Raw genomic sequence first — 10,395 nt, forward strand, 5'->3', positions numbered from 1 at the left:
CAGCTGGGATAGATGACACGTCATCTTAGATGGTCATTAACTGCTGCATGCACAAACACATCACTAAATGTGACTTCCAGTGGGTCTACTTGTATACAGAGCAGAATGCTGCCAGCATGGACTAACTGATGGGTTGTCTTATGAACCACATGCCTTTCCCCACTCACTGCTGTTAAGTTTCCATAAAAAGGATAAGCCATCTAACCAGCAATTCTCATAGTGAAGTACATAGCAAGCATTGTAACTGTCTGCTAATAGCACTGTTATTACTTTAAGTCAATTTCTACAAAATACCCTAGGAATTTTTTATACAATATATTCTCCCTTACATATACATGACAGATGTCAGTTTCTTCCTGAAAATATATTTTAATTGAGGGAAGAGGAAGGAAAAGAGAATAAATTACATTTAGTGAGAAGCCATCATTTCCTAGACTTTGTAGAAGATGCCTCATGTAAATGATCTGTTTTTAGTTCCTGCAACTGTGATGAGCCGTAGATAACACTCTGTTTTAGAGATGAATGAACTCAGTCTCAAAAGAGCTAAACAATTTTCCCATGCTCCTATAACTGGCAAAAATAAGTAAATAAATATGGGACTCAAAAAAGTTATTTTAGCAAAGCAACATTGCTTGAGGTAGGAAAGAGGAGCATGGTATACAAATTTTTTAAAGCAAAAAATGCACATGACATCTCTAGAAAGATTTGTAAAGACAGCAGACGATGAATCAGAGACCACAAAAAACAATCTACCTAAAGTTTGGGTAAAGATTAGCTTTAGGATGACAATAATATTTGGATTGTTTGTCCCAGAATGTATCTAACAGAATTTGTCTCTGTCCTTTTCTTCATTTTATCTAAAAGGAAGAAAATATAATATTTGTGAGTGTGTGAGAGAGATAAAGTTAGACTTTCAATTCCTTTACACATAGCTTGAAGTCTCTTGCAAGTATTTACCCAGTGAATGTGAAAATAAATATTCCAGTAAAGATAAATTCCAAATGAGAAAAACCATAACTGCCTCAATTGTCATTGCCAGCATCTAAGTCAGAACTAATCACACAGATCCAGTGTTAGCCCAGGTCCCCTCACCTATTTCTCCTTGTTGTTGTCAATAGCAGTTTTCAAACTATTTCAGGAAGGAACCCAAGGCACTTTAAAAATAAAAATTAACCTTAAAATACTTCCTGACGCTTTACCAGAAATGTTTTAAATTTCAAAATGACTTCATTGTTCTAAATTTCCAGACTGTGCTCATGACCACAAAAATAATGGGCCATTAGAACAACCATGCAAAGGATTAAGTTGCAACATGAAATCGGTGTACTGTTCAGCATGAGTCACTGAAAATAAAAGAATAGCTAAGAAAGATGATGTTACCTGACAACAACAATTGAAGAAATTCTCAAGAAACTTGCCTGCATTTGCTTTCAGATCATGAACTACCACAGGAACTGAATGTTTGAGAACTGGCTGATAGAGTGTTCTCAGATTTCAGTAAGGACAGTTTTGTCATTGATTTCCCATCCTCCCTTGCAGTGAGATGGTCACGTGACCTAATCCTGGCTCTGAGATGGACAAGAAAATCCTGGTGAGCTTCAGGCATTTTACTTTCCTAATAAAAGGGGACAGGCACAAGAAGCATAGCCCCTTACCTTCAGCTTCCTGACCTAATGAGGCATCCTTCTGAACCTTCAGAAGCTATCTTGTAGCCATTAGGCAGCAATTCTAAGGACAAAAGACAACAAAATAAAATAAATTGAGCTAAAAGATAAAAAGATCCTGGATCTTTGTTGAAGTCATTGGGAGCTAAACCGAAGATAGCAATATCTACTCTGCATTTTTTTATAATATGAGAAGCATAAACCACCTAAGATGAAATCATAATTGCTATCTATGAGATTATAAAGTATTAATACCTTCTCCCTGTAAAATTAATAAAAAGGTAACATTTCACCTGTGAGTGAGAAATAGTCTTTCATAACAAGTCAATCATTAAGACTTTTCCAAACTCATTTTCATGCTTTCCTTTGTTTTTCTTTCAAATTCCTTATGTGAAAAAAAATGACTATCTCAGGGGCTGGCAGGTAGTATGGTGGTTAAAGTGCTAGATTCCCACATGGCTGTCCATGGTTCAAGTCCTGAACTTGGCAGCTAAAAAGTCAAGCCAGACACATGTGTGTTTGTGCCTAAAATCCCAGGAGGAAAATAGAGAAATGATTGTGGTGTGTCCATCCCAGCTCGAGGGTGATTTCTTACTTTCCCTCCCACTGTCTCTGTCTCTCTACTGTGACTACATGCTCCCTATGGCAAAAACCATTTTTAAAAAAAAAGACTCTTTCAGGGCCAGAAGGTGGCATGAGATTGAGGTAGTGAAAGGTTTTTACCTGCAACTCACTGAACCTCCTTGTCCAGGGAGTGTTAAGGCAACGGCGACCCCAATCAACCACAAAAGTCGGTTCTTGATGTAAAATACAAGAGGCTTTATTGCTAGCGCGCTAGGACTCCACTCTCAGTCATACAAGACATGGCTAAGAGTGAAGTCCCGAACATAGGAGTATTCAGGTTATATAGACATGAGTCCATGGGGTGAGGGGAGGAAGCAAGATAAGGGGTTTCAAGGGTAATCTTATGGCGACCATTTGGTCAGGCTTGCAGGAGCATTTGATGTGGGTTTCCAGGGCTAGCAGAAGGGAGGAATTTTACATTACAGAGGTCCGGGCTAGCTTGCCAGACTAGCTTGCAAACTGCTCAGGGCTCCCTGCAAGGTGTTAACAAATTACCCCAGGTTTCCACAACTTCAGCAGCATCTGCTTTAGTACAGAAACAAAAGAGGCAAAGGTTAGACTTTATCTTTGTAAGACAGGCTAATCTAATTTTATTCTTACAGTAGCTGGATCCCAAATGACTAATTTCACGTTTCAAGTCCCAGACCCAGAAGTTCGGATAATCACATAGAGCATGTGTGCATGTGTGCCCCAAATCCTGAGGCAAGAAGAGAAGAGATTGTGGTGTAGCTGGTTCCTCTAGGAGTGATTTCTCACTTTCTCATTTCCCTCCTCTCTCTTGCTCTCTCTCCCTTTCTTTGTAGTGAGTACACATGCCCTATAGTAAAAATTAAAAAAAAAAAAAGCTATTTCTACTACATGAATGACTTCAACAGTCATTACCATACAAACAACCTCTCTCACTCCCTCTCCCTTTCAAATATGTGTGTGTGTTTGTTCAAGTGAATGTATGTGTATATATGTACATATACATATGCATGTAATACACATTCAATTTCTCTAAATAATTTTATTCTATTTATTAAACAGAGGTATTTCCAAAACACCTTATCTCACACGACTGAACCAATGTCATTGCTTTTTTTATGGAATAAGCTGAACATTTACACCAATTCTGTTCAGTTTAAGGATCTGTGTATAATGTTGGCATAAAAGTAAGCTAAGCAAAGATATTTACAGAAATAGAGCAGAGAGTAAAGATCTCTCGAGTGAGGTTTCTCCTTAACCAATGTGACTCATCAGAGACTGGGATTTAGAGAATGCCTTTGTCTTCAAAATCTAAAAGCTATTATAATCCTGACTCTTTGTACAGACTTGGAAATTTATCTAAATACTTTATGCCTTAGATACTAAATTTACCTAATGACAATTTCTTCCTGTTTACCTGATAGGATGTTGAGGAAATTGCCCGTAAACTTTAAAGTACTACACCTATCTGTGTTATTTAAATATTTGTTTTCCTTTTTTACACTCCAGAAATCCCCACTTAACGATTTAGATTTAGCAGTTAATCCTCTGGCTGCATAACATGACAATATCAGCCACACAACAAAATAACTAGTTTATTTGGGGGCATAGAGCATATCTCTGACAACAGCACTTCTGCTTGGTCTGAACACAAGGTGACTAGCCTAAATGGCTTTTTTTTTTTAATGTATCAAAAAGCATTATTGGACACAATGGCTTATACCTGTAATTCCAGTTACTCAAGAGGCTGAGGCAATAAGTTCAAGGCTAACCTGTGCTACATAGTGAGATTCTGACTCTAAATAATAATAATAATAATAAGAGAGTGAAAAAAATTTTAAAGTCATTTAGATCCACCTTGTGGCCTGTTGGTCAAAGAGAACTGCATCCCACATGACTGACTGAAGTTGGAGTACTGGTCCTAGCAGCTTAAAAAACATGGTAGGCATCTATGTGTCTGCGCCTCGAATCTAAGCAGAGTGATGAAATGAAAGAGAAAGAATTTCAGCATGACCAGTCCCTATAGTGGGTGCTTCCTCCCTCTTCCTCTCGCTAATGAGTATATGCACCTGCTGGCAATAAAATTTTTTAAAAAAGGAAGTTAAATTAAAAAGTAAATTTAATTGGCATTTTCTTGGTTGTTTTTTGTTCTCTTATTTCTGTCTGTCTGTCTTTAGTTTTCCTGGTATAACACTCCCTTCAGAACTTTTTGAAGTTCTGGTCCAGTATTGGTAAATTCTTTCAGGTTTTGTTTATCTGAGATTATCTTTTCTTCCCATCTGAAGAATCTTGCCAGGAATAGTATTCTTGGTTGAAATTATTTTTCATTTCACATTTTGAATATATTTTCCCATTCTTTTCTTGCTTGCATTGTTTTTGATGAGAGGTACAATGTTAGCCTGAGGGGATAAACTTTGTAAGTAACTTGACATTTCTCTCTTGCCAATTTTAGTATCTTGTCTCTGTCTATGGTTTTGGTCAATCAGATTGTTTTTCTCAGTCCTTTTGGTGATTTTTTTTCTGGGTCAAAAGTTTTGTCTTCGGTGGACAGCAGTTCGTGTCCCGGACCTGGTGGCTTGGAACTCACGCCGGGTGCCAGTGCGTGCGTGCCCAAGATCCCAAGAGGAGAATGGAGGAGAAGGGATTGCGGCGTGACCATCCCCCCTGGGGGTCATTTCTGGCTTTCTGTCTTTATGTTTCTCTCTCTCTCTGTCTGGCAAGCGCACACGCCCTATGGCGAAAACCTCTCCAAAACAAACAAAAAAAAGTTTTGTCTTCGGGACCAGCAGTTAGCGTAATGGCTATGTCGCTGGACTCCCACGTAGTCTACCGTGGTTCGAGTCCCGGATTCGGTGGCTTAAAACTCACTCCGGGCGTGTGTGCATGCGTGCCCAAGATCCCAAGAGGAGAATGGAGGAGAAGGGATTGCGGCGTGGCCATACCCCCTGGGGGTTGATTTCTCGCTTTCTGTCTCTCTGTCTCTGTCTGTCTGGCGAGCGCACGTGCCCTATAGCAAAAACCTCTCCAAAAAAAAGAAAAAAAAAAGTTTTGTCTTCTACATCCGAGATTTGATCTTCTGCATCATCTAATCTGCTTTTAATACTTTCGAGGGAGGTTTTTATTTCCTGTATTATAGCCTTCATCTCTAACAGTTCCATTTGATTCTTTTTTATGTTATGTATTTCTTCTTTCAAATCGCAGAAGGTCTTCCTCATCTCCTGGAACTCATTGTCTCTTTTCTCTTGCATCTTCTGGAGTTTGTTGTCTCTCTTCTCTTACATCTCTATTAGTTCTGTCACTATGAATATTCAGACAGAAATAAGAGAACAAAAAACAACCAAGAAAATGGCCAAGTTAATGGTTCAGAAGATCATTAATAACGTCGAATGTTAACTTCCAGGATTTAAATGGAAAGATTGGACCACAGTAACACTGCAAATTAAACAGAAAGAGATAAATTATATGAGACTGAACTGATGAAATACAATTTTATGACTTTTGACTAAAACATTACTGATTTTCTTCTATGCTTTGTTTTTCAGATTTAAGGATTTTTGTTTTCTTTTAAGCTGTTGATAGCTTCAGCAATTTTTTTTAAAAATTGAAACATAAACTTTTCTCCTTTCCTGACCCCTCTGGAATTGGAAAATATTTGCAAGTATTCCTATTTTGTGGCAGAATTGTTATCTGTGTAAGTTCAATAATATCTGTTGCGTTGCATCAGAAATTGGAAATACTGGTTAGTGCCAGGGCTTTGATTTGAATGTCATATCTCAAGATATGACCAGAAAGCTAGGGAACTAAGGTAGATCACAAGAAAGCCAACAGAAGCTCTTGGAAAGATTGCCTGGTACCATAAACAGTTCTGCCTGGCAGGTAAGTAAAGAATGTCACTTCCTGACAAGCCTAAAAAATTTTAAAGTACAGGTACTTAAAAGCATAGTCCGATAGAGTATACCTGACTTGGCTTAGTAGCCTCGGGAGGCTTTTTAAAGAGTCAAATCTGAAGTTCCCTGTAAAAGATTCCAACAAAGTCTACTAAATCAATGAGTATTCTTATGGGACTTTGTGCACACAACAGACCAAATTGAGACTAACTTGTTTTTTGTTGTTGTTGTTGTTGTTTTTCAAATAAATTAGTTTCTGTGTCTCTATAGTAAAAGGGGGAATGGAGAGAGGAAAAAAATGTTTCAGAAGAAAATTACAGTGCATTTGTTACTAGATTTTAGCTTCATCCATATGTTTTTTGGATTTTTAGTATCTACCTACCATTTTAATACAATTCTAACCGTTTTTCTGGCTTTAAGTCTTAAGTCAATTTTTCATAATATTTTTTGATTTTGATCTATTAAAGCTAAAACAGCTTTTCTTGAAATTAAAAAGTAAATAATAAACAAGTAAAAAAACATACCTACTTAATGACCACAGTAAGCTCTATAGCCTCAGCCACGTGTTACTTTATAGTATGTTCATTCTGCTCACTGAGTTCTACCTAAAATCAGATATGTGTTCATAGATGTGTTTATATCAAGTGCACTTACTATTGAAAGTATTTAGTTTAATTAAGATCTTTTGTGAATCAATAAAATGTGAAGAAAAAAAAAACATGGAAAGTAACTGTAGCTACCAGAGACAGTGTGGGAGGAGTGGGAAATGGCAGAGGGTAAAAGGGAGGGAATCAAGAAGAAATTAAAAAAAAAAGAAGCAAAATATATAAGAAACAGGAAATGGAGAAATATTTGTTGAAGATAACATGTATGGTAATCTCTTTGATTGAGCCAATATACAGTGTATTCTGGATGGGAAACTAATTTTGTATGCTGCAATGATATAGAGTGAATGAATGTGTCATTTAACCAAGTGACGATGGGCACAGAGTCAAAAAATAAAGTTATATGGGACCACCAGATGGCATAATGATTACATCACTGGACTTCCATGTGGCCGACCAGAGCTCAAGTCCCGGAACCGGCAGCTTAAAACACACCAGGCATGTGTGCACGTGAGCCCAAAATCCCAAGAGGAGAATGGAGGAGGAACTGCAATGTGGCCATCCTCCTTGGGGGTGATTTCTTACTTTCTGTCTCCCTGTCTCTCCAGTGAGCACACACACACCCCTATAGCAAAAATCTCTCTAAAAATAAATTAATAAATTTTCTTATAATAAAGTTCTAGAAAAATATTCTACAGTTTATATATAGCTACGGTATTTTTTAATTATTTGAAAGAAAGCACCTACAGTTTTAGTCTAGTCTAGTTTTTGTTGCTGTGGTGGTGGTTGCTTAGATTTTTGCCAAAGGGCACGTGTACTCACAGAAGAGAAAGAGAGACAGAGAGAGAGAAAGTGAAAAATCACCTCCCCCCCAGAAAATTTTAGTATGCACACACGGACACAGGATGTGATTTTCAAGTCAACGGGTTTGGGGCTCAAATCGTAGAGTTTGCCATTTGGGATCCAGCTGCCTTAAATGCCATGCCAACTGCTGGCCCCTACTCTTCTCACAAACCACAAGACTGTGGTATATAACAATCATTCTATTACAAAAATAGAGATATATTGTGCTTACGTGAAATATTTTTTAGGATAAATCAGTGCTCTAAGAAGCATATACAAATAACAAATCATTGATAAAGATATATTTATAAAAAATCATTAGAATTTTTCTTGGCTCTCAGAAAGACAAAGTAAAAGTAAGATAAAAATGGGATGCTCAAAATATATCACAAATAAATTCAATAAAAACAGAAAAGCCAAAACAAAAACAAAAAACAAAAACAAAAACAAAAACTCAAAATGCTGTCTTGTATTTCCCGTATTAAGAAGGTAAATGTGTTTAGGAGTGCAGTAATAATTAATCAATATTACTTAACCTACCTACAATTAATTAAATAAAAGAGTAAAGTAAAACATAGTTTTTAAATTGAATTTATTTTGTCTTTTTCACAATACCAGCCTTTTGTTTTTTTTTGTTTTGTTTTGGAAGAAGAGAGAATTATTTTTGGCAGGTCTTACCATGTCCTGATCTTTCTGCCCTAGACTAGAATGAGCTAGAACCACAAGCACATACCATTGTACCTGGTCTGTTTAGATTGGTCCAGGAATGGAACCTCTACCTCCCTCAAGGGTCAAAAGCTGAAGAAAAATGAAATAAACCTCACAATCTCACACCAAGATCAAATTGCTATAAATCAATAATTTAAAAAAAAGGTTTTTAAATAACCAAAGGAAAAAAAGATACACTAAATCAAAAAAAAAAAAAAAAAGACATAAAACTTTTAGAAACATCGAAAGCCAGAAAATAATAGAATAAAGGCTCTGTGCTCCTCCTCGTTCAACAGACAGCCGCGTCCCAGAGACTTGATGGTGAAGGTGGGAATAAACGGATTTGGCTGTATTGGGTGCCTGGTCACCAGGGCTGCCTTCAACTCTGGCAAAGTGGATAGCATGGCCATCAACGACTCCTTCATTGACTTGAACTACATGGTCTACACGATCCAGTGTGATTCCACCCAAGGCAAGTTCAATGGCACCATCGTCAAGGCCAAGAACAGGAAGCTTGTCATCAACAGGAAATCCATCACCATCTTCTAGGAGCGAGATCCCACCAATATCAAATGGGGTGATGCTGGTGCTGAGTATGTTATGGAGTCCACTGGTGTCTTCACTACCATGGAGAAAGCTGGAGCTCACTTGAAGGGTGGGGCCAAAAGTGTCGCCATCTCTGCCTCTTCTGCCAACGCCCCCATGTTTGTGATGGGCATGAACCACAAGAAGTATGACAACTCTCTGAAGATTGTCAGCAGTGCCTTCTGCCCCACCAACTGCTTGGCCTCCCAGGCCAAGGTCATCCACGACAACTTTGGCATCATGGAAAGGCTCATGACCACAGTCCATGCCATGGCTGCCACCCAGAAGACTGTGGATGGCCCCTCAGGGAAGCTGTGGTGTGATGGCCATGGAGCTGCACAGAACATCATCCCAGCATCTACCTGGGCTGCCAAGGCTGTGAGCAAGGTCATCCCGGAGCTGAACGGGAAGCTCACCTGCATGACCTTCCATGTCCCCACCCCCAACATGTCAGTTGTGGACCTGGAGAAAGCTGCCAAATACGATGACATCAAGAAGGTGGTGAAGCAGGCGTCTCAGGGCCCCCTGAAGGGCATCCTGGGCTACACCGACGACCAGATCGTCTCCTGCAACTTCAACAGCAACACCCACTCCTCCACCTTCGATGCTGGGGCTGGCATTGCCCTCAATGACCACTTCGTCAAGCTCATTTCCTAGTATAACAATGAATTTGGCTACAGCAACAGGGTACTCATGGTCCACGTGGCCTCCAAAGAGTAGAGCTCCTGAACACCAGCCCCAGCGTGAGCACGAGGAAGAGAGGCCCTTGGCTGCTGGGGAGGCCCTGCTTCTGCTCAGTCCCCACCACACTGAGAAGCTCCACTCCTTGACAGTTTCCATTCCAGACCCCTGAAGAAGTGAAGGGGCTGAGGAGCCCTCCTTGTCACAACCATCAATAAAGTACGCTGTATTAAAAAAAAAGGGAAAAAAAAGAATAGAATAAAAATTCATATAACCTAGAATTCCACATCTAGAAAAATTATCATACAAAAAATTAATAACTTTTATTCTTATGTATGATAATAGATATAATTCATTGCCAGCTATCACATACTTCGAGGAATGCTATAAATTGTCTTTTAGGAAGAAGGGGAAAAAATCTAGGGGGAGATTTTGATATACACATAAGAATAAACAACATCAAGGATCAGCAGATGGCAAAGTGGTTATGTCACTAGACTCCCACGTAGTCAACCACAGTTCGAGTGTCGGACCCAGTGACTTGAAATTCATGCCAGGCATGTGTGAGTGCCTGCCCCAGATCCCAAGAAGAAAATGGAGGAGAAGGGATTGTGGCATGGCCATCCCCTCTTGGGGGTGATTTCTCACATTTTGTCTGTTTCTCTCTGGTGAGTGCATGTATTCTATAGTAAAAATTTCTTTTAAAAAAAAAGAAGAAGAAGGAGAAGGAGGAGAAGGAGAAGAAAAGAAGAAGAAGGAGAAGAAGAAGAAGAAGAAACACCACCACCACCACCACCACCACCACCACCATCACCACCACCACCACTGCGG

General features: G+C 39.0%; 1 pseudogene; it reads left to right on the forward strand.

The window, feature by feature from the left end:
- Window positions 1-8,580: 8,580 nt before the first annotated feature.
- LOC102493224 (glyceraldehyde-3-phosphate dehydrogenase-like) lies at window positions 8,581-9,603 on the forward strand (annotated as a pseudogene).
- The last annotated feature ends 792 nt before the right edge of the window (window positions 9,604-10,395 follow it).

Source organism: Tupaia chinensis, unplaced genomic scaffold, assembly GCF_000334495.1.
Source record: "Tupaia chinensis unplaced genomic scaffold, TupChi_1.0 Scaffold143481_1, whole genome shotgun sequence".
In the NCBI taxonomy this organism is placed as follows: domain Eukaryota; kingdom Metazoa; phylum Chordata; class Mammalia; order Scandentia; family Tupaiidae; genus Tupaia; species Tupaia belangeri.